The sequence below is a fragment of the Pinus tabuliformis genome, chromosome 2_2, assembly GCF_031772625.1.
Source record: "Pinus tabuliformis cultivar Carrire ecotype Pingquan chromosome 2_2, CPIR1, whole genome shotgun sequence".
NCBI classification, from domain to species: Eukaryota; Viridiplantae; Streptophyta; class Pinopsida; order Pinales; family Pinaceae; genus Pinus; species Pinus tabuliformis.
The window spans coordinates 95,274,686-95,286,400 of NC_142300.1; positions in this window are offsets into that span (position 1 = coordinate 95,274,686).

Sequence of the window (11,715 nt, forward strand, 5' to 3'; positions counted from 1 at the left end):
TTATGGGGAATAACTTACCAATTACTCATCAATAGTTTGTAGATGATATTATGATTTTTTGTGATGTCTCCCTAAGAGAAGTTAAAAGGGTTAAACATATCCTTGACCTCTTTATGGAAGCATCAGGAACTGAAATTAACAAGGACAAATCTTGTACATTCCTCTTCAACATGCCAGACATGGTCAAATCCCATCTGACTAGAATTCTAGGTTTCTGCACTGGTGAATTACCCACAAAATACTTGGGAAATCAATTAGCTTTAAATCCTTTGAAGATAGTGAATTGGCATCAAACCATTGAGAAACTCAATAATAGACTGGCTAATTGGTCTTTTCGATCTTTGAATATAGCCAGAAGAATAATGCTTCTCAAATCGATTCTTCAAGCAATTGCTATCTACCCTCTCTCGGCAATGGCAGTTCTTAAAGGGGTATGTACAAAAATGATGGAAATATTCAAAAAAATTGTCTGGGGAAGACCAAAGAAACAAAAAAAATGGGCTCTAATATCTTGGAAGGGATTGATAAAAAATAAAGAAGAAGGAGGACTGGGTCTTAGAGATCTGTATACATTGAACCAAGTTATGGGGGCGAAGCTGTGGTGGAGATTGATGAGGGGTGGAGATGATCTATGGAAAAAAATATGGACTCAAAAATAAAATATTCCCACAACCACTGAAGGTATTCTTAGGCTGGAGGAAGTTCCGAGAGGTTCCACAATATGGGACCTAGCTAGTAAAAAAAGAGACATTATATTCAAACATGCATTATGGGAAATACGAAATGGAAATTCAGCTAAATTATGGGATGAAGCCTGGCAACAAAGAGAGAGAATGATAGAGTTGCAAGGATTTCAAAACACTTGTCAGAAGGCTAAATATGAAGGGCTAAATTATGTAAGCGAATACTGGAAGGAAGAAAGTCAAGTGGAGACCTGGAGAACCTGGAAGAAACCAAAAGAATGGGATAGTCACATTGATCCTGAACAGAGAGATCTATATGTAAGAGAAATGGAATCAAGAAGAATAACCATTAGAACAGGTCCAGATATACTACGGTGGGGTAGATCCACAAAGGGAACCTTCACGATTAGAGAAGCCTATTATCTAACTATCCAACAGGAGCATGATGAAAATGCACCCATGTGGAAACAAATATGGCAGAGCAACTGGTGGCTGAAGGTAACTTTGTTCTTATGGTTAGTAGGAAAAGGATGAATTTTGACTTGGGATTAGATTCAGAAGTGTGGATTCCATGGACCTCCTAGATGCAGCCTATGCAAGTAGGACCAAGAAACGCAAGAACACCTTTTGAACACATGCCCTGTGGCTCAGCAGCAATGGGAAGAAATCAGGAAAATATTTAGGAAGACAAATAGAGACCCTCATAACATTAAACAAACCATTAATCAATGGGGGCGAGGGCAATTCTCAATCCTGGTGGTTAGAAGAGCCTGGAGTCTAGTGATGGGTTTTAACATGTGGCTAATATGGAAAGAAATAAATCGAAGAATATTTCAAAATAAAGTCAACTCCCTAGAGACGATCTGGAAGGGGGCCCAAAAACTTATAAGGCAAACTATCCTAGCGGAAGCTTGGACTTAAGAGGATTGGAAAGCAACTCCAGAAGAAGGACCGATCCTAGTATGCCTAAAACTAAAACAAGGCATGGTGTATCCTTAGAAGCAAAAAAACTAGAGCAATCATAATCAGAGCTCAACCAAGTTCAAATTCCCACATGGTGGCTTCATCAAACTAAAATTTGTCGGAGCCTCAAAAGGGAACTCAGGGCCAGCAGGGTTTGGAGGCATCTTCAGGGATAATCAAGGGTGAACAAGATGGGCTTATGCTGATCGGGGTGGTATAATGAGTAATAACGAAGCAGAATTAATGGCAGTCTATCAAGGCATTAGAATAGAAAGCCGAAATGGATACACTAATTTGGAAATAGAAGGAGACTCGAACTTAGTGATAAAGATGCTTAGGAAACTGAATAATGGTAAGGACTGGGAAAAAGTACCGAAGAGTTGGAAGACGGCAGGCCTAATTCAGGACTTGGCAGAAACAATGAAATGCATTGAATACAAGATCATAAACCATGTTAGAAGGGATGGTAATAAGGCAACGGATTTCCTTGCTAACAAGGGTTGCAATGAACAAGGAGGAAAGGTAGATAGTATATGGCCAATTCATTGGGAAGAACAACAATGGAAGCCCCTTAATTTAATCATTACCAAGGATACTAATGAGATTAAAAACTCAAGATAAGGGTTACAGATGGCCCATGATTGGGGTGAAAGATTTGAAGAGGACGTGTGATAAGACGGTCAAGGGAAGAGGGTGGCAAATCTGGCCACCATACATCCTCATAATTCCACAGGATGCAGGGGCAACATGCAGGCAGGGAAGAATCTCGAGTGTAAAGGTGACAAGGAAGTGGGGGACAAGGTAGGAGGAAATGGTGGCGGAAGGATGATGGGATGTAGGGTAGGTGGCAGGAGGTTAACAAAGGTGGTGAAGAACAGAACCAAGGCTACTATGCAACAAGGGAAGGAGACAGCAGGAGCTCGGTGCGAATTGGTGTCTTCTGCAACTTGGCTTAGGACTAGGTACGTATTCTTAAATCCAATCCTTACATTTCCTTAAATATTTAGTAATATTAAGGAATAGGGGGGAGATCTAGACGCAACAGAGGGAAAGAGAAGCGAGAGGGAAGTGGAACTATTTTCTGCTACAAACAGTCAGAAGGCAAAGGGTGGCAGGATGAGAAATGTTGGGGAAGAATCTAGTAAGGCTGGGAGCCATGCAGGCCAGGGTAAATGCATGTAGGGATTCTGTACAGATAGCGATCAGGGGTAGTTTGAGGAGGTAAAACAGGTGGTTTGGGAGGTAGAGAAGACTCTTGAAAACATTCACCAACCTCATCTAAGGGGAGGAAAGTTGGGGAATAACCCAATCACTGGAAAAATGTGGCAGGGGGAGGGTAAGAATGGGGAGCGGGAAGCAAAGGAGCCCGGAATCGAAGAACTTACGAAGAATATAACATTTTTTGTTGGCCAGGGTAGTCAGGCAGCAGCTAAGAACAAAACAACTTGCCTAGGTCGAGGAAGAGGGTGTAGGGGCAGAGACAGACATAACCAAACAGGCAGACATGAATCAAATCCATCCTCTTTAGCATGTCGGAGAAGCAGCTGAAAAACCATGAGACATACTATGCAAGAGGCAGAAAAAGCATACAAAGAAGGAACTGATGAGGACATCCATAAGCTTATTCAAGAATTAGAGGCAAATGTAATGGAAGAAGATTCAGAACCTAAAATGGAAGAATGGGGTCACCTCATTCCTAACCCGGGCAACACTAGGGGATGCATGACCTTATATAAGTAGGCTTTACATGTTTATTGGGTGCTAAAGTAGGTACTTTCCAAGGCAATGAAGTGGGTAGTAGGGGAAATCGCTGAGCTGGCTTAGGGCATGCCCAATATGAAGAGAGAAATGAAGAATCTTCAAATCACTATGCTCATGCAAGACAACAATCTTGACAAAATCCAGCAACAGTTAAAGAAGATTGCTCCAGCAACGAGGAATGCAGAAGCACCTCCTGAGATTGTGGAAGATTAATCTTGTAGTTAGAGTCAATGGCTTACCATGTTTGTTCCTTGAGAATAATATCTATTTTTATTTTTATTAGTTTCTAATGATTGTTGGGAACCAGATTAGTAGTTGCCATTGTGAAGTTTATCTAGCATGGATTAGTAGACTTATTCTTTTTTGTTACTGGACGACTTATAAAAACTTAAGGTGGCCAATAGATCCAGTTCCCATTTTGGGTGCGTTGAGGCCACCAAACATTGCACATGTTTCAACCTGTTTTTTATATAAATAGAGAAATAAGGGTCCTACCGTAGCTTACAAAAAAAAATTAATGAATTTTAATTCAATAATCAAACTTTAATTTAATAAAAATTTCAATTCAATAATTAAATTTATATAATGTTAAACTTTAAAATATCCCTCTATAAAACTTTTAATTTAATTATTTTTAATGAATTTTAATTTAATAATAAAAAATTTAATTTAATATTTATATTTATAATAAAATTTCAAAGATTTTAACTTTAATTTTTTATTTTATTTTTTAATTTAATAAGTAAATTTATAATTAATTTTAATAAATTTTAATTTAACGAGTAAACTTGAATTTAGTAATTAAATTATTAGTCAACTTTACAACTCTAAGGTTATTGTCGGCTCTTCATCTCAGACATATATTTATTGAACTAAGTGGTAGACCATTCTTTCATAGATCTTTCTCACCCTGATGATGAACCACCATTACTGATTTGAAACATCGATTACTACAACTACCAAATGCGACATGAATCTGGAAACTAATTTACACAAATTTGAAAGAAACATTGTTTTTTCTATCAATTAGTAGGTGGAATCCCTGCATTAATACGTTATGCCCACTCCCTACTATAGCATTGTCCAAGAGGAAATAATAGTTTACCACTAGAATATGTTTCTATTTATATTTTGATGATTGTAGTGATATTTAACCTTGATTTTTCATTTTCCCTCATTATTTTGTTTCCTTCCCTCAATTGGAATTTCAATTTTTCCAATATTTTGTATATTTATGTTGTAGTATATTAACATTATTTTATACATATCCTTAAAACAAGGGACATATTTAAATCTTATACATCAAATTCTAATTTTTGGTTGAGGGAGTGAAGATATTCAATGATTTTTTAACATGATATTTTATGTTCTAGAAGTTTAGATTGTTCAAACCCAAGACTAGGAGCAATAGAAATACTCAAGTCTTAATGATTTTTAATTTCAAGTTTTCTTTTACTCAAATTAAGAAAAAATAAAGTATTTGTAATACATCCTACTACTTGATTAATAGACAAGAGCTAGAGGCATGGTGTGAATATATATTATCTATTAATATGCCTTACTATTTTTGAAAAGTATAAATTTTGCATGTATTATATGTAGCCACAAGAACTATCATAAATAAGGCTCACAAATTGTCAAAAATGGGCCTAAGGGAAAATAGAACCTTGAACAAAACATAAACATGGCATTCCACTAGTGATGGTTGCGTGAAATTTTTATCAGTGCAAATAATGTCAAAAATGCTCAAGTTTGTTTCCAATTGATTGGTTGGATGTTTTTACATGTTCTATAAACCCAGACAACTTTATCAAGAAACAATAAAATTGGCTCACAGATTACTTTCCTTTGTAGATTTTGATGATGTGAGGAACATGATAATCCCAACTTATTATAAAAATATCCATTTCATATGATGGATGTAGTCCCTTATACTGAAAATATGTCCTCATTCTCAACTTTTACTAGCCATTTTAGGCCTTCTAATTATATTCATACAATGCCAGTGGATTGGTCATTCATTGATCTTAGATGGTATAATGAATATCATGGGAATTATCTTGGCCTTCCTTTCCAAATGCCATGTGATCAATACATTAATGGAGAGACTAGAACTAGTGAATTATGCTCGACAAGGTATCTGCAACAGATTCAAACTAAATATTATCAGAATGTTCCAGTGTTCTATACCCGAAAGTATAGGCCTTCATACATGGAGAAAGCTTCAATGGAATATATTGAATCTTGGATTCTTGAATTTTTAGGAACGAGTGTGGCAGAAAAAGTTACCCCATATTTTTTATTTATAAAGAATTCAACCAGGCTACTAGTAAAGTTTTAAACCTCAATTATATGGGGTTTCCTAACCTAGCAAAACTCCTTGAAGAATTTAGGGATATAGCATTGGTAAAGAGGGTGTCACCTAGTGAGGTTTTTATATTACATGTAGAAACAAAAAATCGGAATGAATGTAATGGTGAGGGAATTGATTATGATCCTACTAGAAAAACTAAAAGTGAGAGTTGCAATGTGAATGCTTGAAAAAATGAGATTGTAGAAGTAGATTATAGAACATATTACAATGTCTTATGATATCCATCCTTACTAGGCTTGAGGGCCTTCTTGTGCCCATTAAATCATCCCCAAGTGTCGAGAAATAAAACCCTTCATTACAAGATGAGAAAATGAACACAAAGGGATGAGATTGTGGGAAAATGTCATTAAAAACCCTGATAATTTTTGGTTGGTGTTTCCCCAAGGGTTAGCTCAACTAGTCGAGTCCCCGTTGTTAAGTGCCTCATAGAACGGGAGGTTACAAGGCCAATTCTCCTCGACGCCCTTGGGGTTAGGCCTTTCTAGTCTAGCCGACAGGCCTTAAAAAATTCCCTTCGAGGTTGATATACCCAAATTTTACCATGGATGTAATAGCCACTGGGTGCTGTGAACCACAACGTAAAAAAAAAAATGGTTGGTGTTGTGTTTGTGTCCTCGATATTGCTATTCATTATGTCAGGTATGTAATCAACGATTTCCTTCAAACACTCCTATATAATTATTTATGTGTTTTGTTTTGAGATTCAGACTCGACCATTTAATCTATTTAAAGCTCCATGCCTAATTATGTATTCTATCCTTAAAAAAATCTTAATTACCTACTTATTTTTTGAAACATTTTTAATGTTATTACTTATTTGTTTAAAAAATTCTTAATATAATTTATGTATTAAGAATTGTTTATTTGTTTTATAAGTGACAAAATCATCCATTTAAGCTACTCAAATTCTTCACGTCTTCATGTCTTATTAAGTGATTCTTTGTCTTTTGAATGTGTTTGACATTATATTTTGTATTTGTTGTTTCTAAAATAACTATGTAAAGTGTGAGAAACATCCACACTATATATTATTATGCTTTATCTATCTAGTTCACACATTTGATGCATCTCACCCTCAATTTCTTTTTAATTTCAAAATAAGTAAAAAAAACTATTTATATTTTTCCTATAATGTTATTCTTGATGATGGATTTGTTAAGGATTTTACAAGTTGGAATGTTGTTGCTAGAGCATGACCAATGAAGAAGAAAACTTGCAAGAGTATTCAATGAAAACTAGTAAAAAGGGCATATGATTGTGAAAGGACAACGCTCCGTTGGCTCATTGGATTGAAGCAGTAACATTAATATTAATTTCATCAAGAAATATATTACTTTGTGCATAATAATCTCATATCTAACTGTGATAATGACTGGGATATTATCATGTCTAATGTATAAGTGGAAAACATGTAATTAATTAAAATATTGGATGGATGAAACTTTTAATTATTTAAAATATTAGATGGATGCATTAGTATAGATAATAATATGTGATATTGATTTCAATATTATCATGTCTAATATGTAAGTTGAAAACTTTTGGATTTTCTTCCTATAGCCATGATTACTGATAACAATATGTTTCTCCCTACTTCAATGATATTAGAATAATGCATGAGGAAAAATCAGATATGGTTTTTATTTAGGAAACAAAATGTTCGATGGACAAGATCAGAGAGATACACAACAAATGGTTAATCAAGTATGAGTATCTTGACGTTAAAGCGGATAACTCGGCAGGTGAGATTCTTACTCTATGGGATCCTCAAAAACTTGGAATCCTGGATGCTGAAGCTTCTAGGAACTATCTATCACCGGTGATTGAACCTTTGGGTGATAAGGAGATCTACATGATCACTAATGTCTACAGTCCTCAAAAACTAGAAGACAGACTTAAGCTTCTCATCTCCCTTGAGAGGCTGAGAGAGAGATATCATGATATGCCTTGGATTCTGGCTGGGGATTTCAATATGATCAGATATCTTATAGAAAAAAAAGGCGGTACTAGAAAACTAGGCAGAGATTCCATTGCCTTCCAGAACTTCATGAATAACATGGGGCTAGTGGACATTGAAACAGTGAATGGCACTTTTACTTAGAATAATAAGAGAGGAGGGGCTTCTCAAGTCACCTCTAAACTAGATAGATTCATAATCTCAGAGGACCTCTTTCTCAAAGGCCTTGATATGTTAGCTTCAATCCTTCCCTTCAGAGACATGGACCAATGGATTGTCCAGCTTGAAGCTAATTTCATGGGAACACCAAGGAACAAACCTTTTAGGTTTGGAAATTTCTGGCTCTCTCACCCTAACTTCACCAGTAATATTGACAAATGGTGGGGGGAAGACATGCTCGTTCAGGGCACTAAAGTGTTCATGTTGCTGCAGAGATTTAAACACGTCAAATCTAGGCTTAAATATTGGAACAAAGAGAGTTTGGTTATATTTTTAAAGCTAAAAGAGAAGTTGTAAAGAAACTCTAGGAGAATAATCAGATCATCAACTTAGAAGGTTTTACTAAGGAAAGGAAAATTCAGGCTGACTCTCTTCAGAACAAATGGGATGATCGGTGCATGAAAGAGGAGATTTTCTGGAGGCAGAAATCGATGGTGCAGTGGATTAGAGAAGGAGAAATAAAAATGAAGTTTTTTCATAGATCAACCTTGGATCACAAATCTCAAAACATAATTTCAAAATTTAAATATTCTCAAGGGAAAGAGCTCTCCTCTCACAAAGAAATGGAATCTATCCTAGTACAACACTTCCTTAGCATAGGAGAGGAGCCTCTCATCGACAGATCTCATTTCATTAACAAATTTACCAAGTTCATTCCTAAGCTTGTAACCAGGGGAAAAAACCACAATCTTAAGAGACCAGTGTCTGAAGAGGAGGTTATTGAAGTTATCAATGAGATGTAAAATGGGAAAGCTCCTAGCCTTAATGGCTTCAATGTGGACTTCTTCAAAGCTTGCTGGAAAACAGTCAAACAAGATATCATTGATGTTGTGGAAGACTCTAGAAGATCCAAAACTGTTTTGAAAGCTCTTAATGCCTCTTCCATAGCTTTGATTCCAAAGAAGGAAAAAGCTATGACACTAGACAAATTCAGACCCATAGCCTTATGTAATGTGGTGTACAAAATTATTTCCAAAGTGATCGTTAATAGACTCAAGCCTCTTCTTCCTACTCTCATCTCAGAGGAGAAAACTGGATATGTGGAAGAAGATATATTCTCAACAACATTATACAAGCTCATGAGGTAGTACACTCTCTTAAGAGCAATAAGCAAGTTGGTATGATCATGCAACTTGACCTAGTGAAAGAATATGATAAGCTAAGCTAGTCTTACATCAGGGTAGTGCTACGAGCTTATGGCTTTGACCACAACTGGATAAGAGGGGTCATGGCCCTTATTTCCACAAACATATTCTCCATTCTACTTAACGACTCTCCCTATAGAACCTTTATGCCTTCTAGGGGTCTCAGATAAGGGGATCCTCTCTCCCCCTTCCTCTTTGTTCTCATGGCGGAAGGGCTAGGTAGAGTGATCAAAATGGAAAATTGTGAAGGAAGAATCTAGGGTCTACAACTTACTCAGGATGGCGTTGCTTCTACTCACCAACAATTTGTTGATGACACAATGTTGTAGGGCATTCCTACGGTTAAGGAAGCCAGAGCTTTCAAAGAAATCCTGAATGAATTTACATTCTCCGCTGGTACAGAGGTAAGCCTTGGCAAATCAAAGGTGTTATTTTTTAACACGGGCATTACTATTCAGAGGAACCTCACTATAATTCTTGGGTTTCAAAGGGATCAGTTACCTTCCAAGTACCTTGGAATGCCTCTTACTGACAAACCTCTAAGCAAGGGAGTGTGGGAGCCGGTAACTAATAAACTTCAGGACAAAGTCAGGAAATGGACCTACAGGTCTTTGAATTTGGTGGGGCATCTTGTGCTAACTAAGGCTATCCTGCAGGTTGTACCCATTTTCATGTTTTCAACTCTTCCTGCTCCTAAAGGAGTTATGTAACAAATCAGGAGTATTCAACGATATTTTCTTTGGGGCAAAGGGGAAGAGAAAAAGAAGTGGGCTTTGGTAGCTTGGGATAGGATCTACAAACCTAAGACCCATGGTGGTTTGGGGCTTCATGACCCTGAAATCCTCAGTAGAGTTTCGGGAGCCAAACTTTGGTGGAGGTGGCTCTAGGAATCGACCACCCCTTAGGCCAAGCTTTGGAAGCATACATATGAAAATAATTGGCAGGAGAGGGATCATATCCAAATTTTAGTGCTCATAAAGGGCTCCCACATTTGGAACCTTTCTTGGGAGAATAGAACCATTATCCAGAAGCATAGTTTCTAGGAGATCTGAGACGGGAACCTTGCATGGTTTTGGGAGGATAACTGGCAGCAGGAACCAAATTTTTTTAGGTAAGAACTAACCGCTCTTAAAAATGACACTGACAAAAAAGGTTTAGTTATGGTAAGTGACTTCTGGGATCAGGTAAGGAACAATGGTATATGGAGAATGTGGAAGGATCTTGGTTATAGGGAAGAGAATCCTTTGAAGGCCCAGGCAGATTCTCTTGCTCTTGACTTGGAGTAGAGGAATATTTTGGTGTCATCCTTGTATGACCAATCGAGACAGGGTCGAAACACCGAAGGCAACTTCAACCTCAAAGAAGCTAAATGCATGAACCTATGTTTAGATTATACAAACCCTGATCAGGTTTGGAATGACCTTTGACAGAACTCACAATGGATGAAAATCAAGTTGTTTATGTGGTTGGTTCACCAAAAGAAAATTATCACATGGGAGAATATTCTGAAAAGGGGCTTTGTTTGCACATCCAAATGGCATCTATGTGGCTTACAGGAGGAGATGATGGAACATTTACCAAACCTATGCTCCTTCACCTCTACCTTGTGGGTTTGGGTGACCTCAGTCTTTAGGCAAACTGACAGGGACAGACTCAGCATCACCAAAACTTTGAAGAATTGGAGGAAATACTTCTTAGGTGATGAAATAATTAACAAGGTCTAGACTTTGGTTCCAGGCTTCATTATTTGGGATGTCTGGAAAAAACGTAATGGCAAGATTTTCAAGAACAAAACAGGCTCGACCCAAAACATTATTGTCCAAATTTTATGAAATCTCAAAGATACAGTAGGATCCCTTATGTGGAAAATTCCTGAGGACCCTCCTTCACCCCAGGATGCTCGCATACTGCTACAGTTGGGTCTCCATTCTCTGGTTCCTCAAAGCGTTGTCAAGGATGTGAGAAAAACAACTACTGGTAAAGATATCTGGTAACCTTATCCTCGTGGTTTTTGGAAAATCAATATAGACGGGGCTTCTGAGGGAAACCCAGGGATAGCTGGATTTGGCGGTGTCATAAGAGATGAGCAGGGGAACATAAAGGATATCTTTCACAGTCATTTGGGGACTGCCACTAATAACATGGCAGAGCTCATGGCCTTAGAGCAGGGCTTGGAAATCCTGATGGAGTCAAATTTACACAACACCATCATTGAAGCTGACTTTGAATTGATCATTAATGTGGCCAAGAAAATGTGTAATGGAACGACACCCAGAAAAGTGTCAAAACATTGGAGGCTCTTATAGGTCTTTCACTGTATTCATTCCCACTTGCAAACCCTGACAACTATCAGCTTCATTCATGTGTGAAGAAAAGCCAATATGTTAGTTGATCATCTGGTGAATGAAGGAGTTCTATGTAAGGATAGCTATATTCGGTACAAATGGGATTCTATGCCCTCTAGTAAACTGTGTGATGATTGTCAACGATAGGTAGCCAAAGACATGGAGTACTTACAGACCATGAATAATGAGTAGGAGGAAGACTAGCAGGATTTGGAGAGAGTGGAAGTCCTTAAGCCTAGTTGAAGTGCCACAGTAAATCCTAACTGTC